The following is a 3,173-nucleotide window of genomic DNA, read 5'->3' as shown; positions in this document are numbered from 1 at the left end:
TAAGCAATGGGCACCAGAGTAATAATTATGGTGTTTTATTCAATAAAGTTACTTCAGTGGAATATAATAAGACCCAAGTAAGAACTCTAAAATCCTACATTTTTTTAAATTCAAATTTATTGGGCGACAATGGTCAACAAAACTACGTAGGTTTCAAGTGTACAATTCTATAATACATCATCTATATATTGCATTGTGTGTTCACCACCCAGAGTCAGTTCTCCTTCCATTACCATATATTTGACCCCCTTTACCCTCATCTACCACCCCCTCTCCTCACTTACCCTCTGGTAACCACTAATCTGTTGTCTGTGTCTGTGAGTTTTCGTTTCTTTGTTTGTCTTGTTCCTTTGTCATCTTCAGTTTTATATTTCACATATGAGTAAAATCATATGGTTCTTGACTTTTTCTGTCTGACTTATTTCACTTAGCATAATAATCTCAAGATCTCTCCAAGTCGTTGCAAATGGCAGCATTTCATCTTACTACGTCTTTTTCTTAAGCATTTCAATCCTAGCGTTTTTCTTCTCTTTTCCTTTTATTTTTTTATTTTTGGTGTTTTAATTTTGTTTGTTTTTCCTGCCTACTACTAAGAAATTTAAATGATTGTTTATTAAATAAATTTTATTTAGTAATTATTTTCAAGATATGATTTATTTATTAAGAAGTCATCTCTGATAGTGTTGTATGTGTCTAGAATATCTTAAGAATTTTCTTAACCATCTAGAGCAAAAGTCTATTTTTATTTCATCTCATGATTCTAAGAGTTCTTTCAGTAAACAAGTCATATGTTTAAAAGCTGTGACAAGAGTTCTATGATTTTAGAAATATTTGGATTTTTTACTTAGACTTTGGTCTCAATAACTACATTTGGTTAGTTTAATTATCTATTGCTGCAAAACAAATCCCCCAAATATAGTAGTTTAAAATATCAAACATTTATGAACTCGTGATGTCTGAAATTCCAGGACTTGGAGTGTTAGCTGTATGGTTCTGATCCAGAGTCTTTTATGATGTTGCAATCAAGATGTTGGCTGAAACTGCGGTCACCGAAGCCTTGACGGGGGCTGGAGGATCTGCTTCCAAGCTCACTCGCATGGCTCTTGTCAGGAGGCCTCAGTTTCTCAAAATGTGAGCCTCTCTAGGATTGTTCATGATATGACACCTGCCTCCCTTCTGGTGTAATGTAATGGGAGAGAGAGAGAGGAAAGAGAGAGAGAGAGAATGAGAGAGAATGAGAATGAGAGAGAGAGAGAGAGAGAGAGGGAGAGAGAGAATGAGAGAGAATGAGAATGAGAGAGAGAGAGAGAGAGCTGGAAGCCACAGTGCCTTTTACGACCTATAGGTTCCAAAGGCTCATACTGTCACTTCCATTTGATTCTATTTATTACACAGGCCAACCGTGAAACAATGTTAAAGGGCACTACATAATGGTGTGACTAGTAGGAGGTGGGGGCTAGCTGGTGACCACAGACCATGTATGAGTCAAGGCTTGAGCAGACATGCAGAAGAACTAGGAATGATATCGAGTAAAATATCTATTCTGGAATTATATATTATGCTAGTGTGCAAGTTGGTTGAACAGTCTATATAAAAGCTTCTGCTTCTGCATCTGGTCTTGTGCCTCAAGTTAGCAGGGCCAACAGTCAAAAAGAAAAGAAGGACTTGAAGTAGGAGAGAATGAAGGCAAAGTGGAATTCACAAGGACAAGCTGGGCAAACTGTGAGGACACACTGGAAGAAATGAAGACAAATTGGAATGTGCGTCCATCTCTTGTTAGCTCCATCTTTAATGGTGTGGGTTGGCTGCAGGATCAGATGGGCGCCTTCACCATAGAGCTGCTCTAAAACCTGGCCCAGGATTCAGAGATGAAGGATGGGGCAGTTTAAAGAGTTGCATATCTAGCAGCCAACCAACACTAGCATGGTAAGCCAGCACATCAGTGACAACCCATAGAAGTGGCAAGAGGCCCTGCTTTTTTTTTTTTAAAGATTTTATTGGGGAATTGTGGGAGAGGTCCAGTGTTGGGAATCAGGGAAGGGGAACAGACAAGTTGCAGTCCTTTTGTTCTTCAGTCTAGTTGTGGAAGACGTTGCTTCACTGGCCCATATTGGTATTATCATTGTGCTCTTCCCGGGTGAGGCATTCGCTTGCCGGCCATTGGACAGCCACTCATGGCGGCTCAGGGCAGCTCATGAAAGTGCACGCCTGCTGCCGGCCAGCCCCCTTCAGCCTATGCCATTGGCGGTGGCGGCTCACAGCAGCCCAGCTCTAGGTCAAGCTGTTGTTCACCATCTTAGCTGAAGAGGGCGTGGCATCACTTGTCCTCATGTGGGATCTGAACTGGGGCCCTAATGCTCAGAGCTGGCGTCCCAAGCCATCTCCTAACCAACGCACCACTTGGCCGGCCCAAGAGGCCCTGCTTTTTATCATCCTTTAAAACCTACAATGTCTGTGCCTCCACTTCTGCTTTCTAAATAGCATGGACATTTTTACTGAGGCCAACATCAACCTGGAAATACATAGCAAAGGGAATTCACAGAACATAATTCTAGTTAACCCAAGTTCACACAGTGCAAAGCCATTACAAATAGGAAAAAAATATATATAAAGGGACCAGAACAAGAACATATTTTTAAAAGAAGAGCCTTGTCAGCAAACATTTATGAAAATATCTATAGTTAATGACACTGTATTGTAGAATTGAAATTCACTAAGTGAGTAAAACTTAAATGTTCTCACCCCCTAAAAAGAAAAAAAAGATATGTATGTGAGGTGATGAGTGTGTTAATTAACTAGTTGGAAAGAATTTCACAATGTATACATATATCAAACCATCACAATGTACATTTTAAATATCTTACAGTTTTGTCAATTATACCTCAATAACGCTGAAGAGAAAAAGAAAATATGGTAGTATGATGTGTCAAAGGGTAGGATCTTTATGTTCTTTTTCCCTGATGATGGCAGTTGAGGGGAACGTTTTAAGTGGATGTTACAGAAGTGGGTGGGAAAGAAGCAGACTACTGGGAAACAGGCAGATTCAGCGAGGAAAGGAGCACTGAGCATGCTCAAAGGAACAGCTGAAGTTTTGAACCTATCTTATTGGAAAATACTGGTCTAGAGCAACTGTTCTCAGTCACGGAGTTAGTGATCTGTAGACAAGTGAGAGA

The sequence above is a fragment of the Hipposideros armiger genome, unplaced genomic scaffold (genome assembly GCF_001890085.2).
Source record: "Hipposideros armiger isolate ML-2016 unplaced genomic scaffold, ASM189008v1 scaffold_510, whole genome shotgun sequence".
Classification (NCBI taxonomy): domain Eukaryota; kingdom Metazoa; phylum Chordata; class Mammalia; order Chiroptera; family Hipposideridae; genus Hipposideros; species Hipposideros armiger.
Note: the sequence above shows the minus strand (reverse complement) of the source record.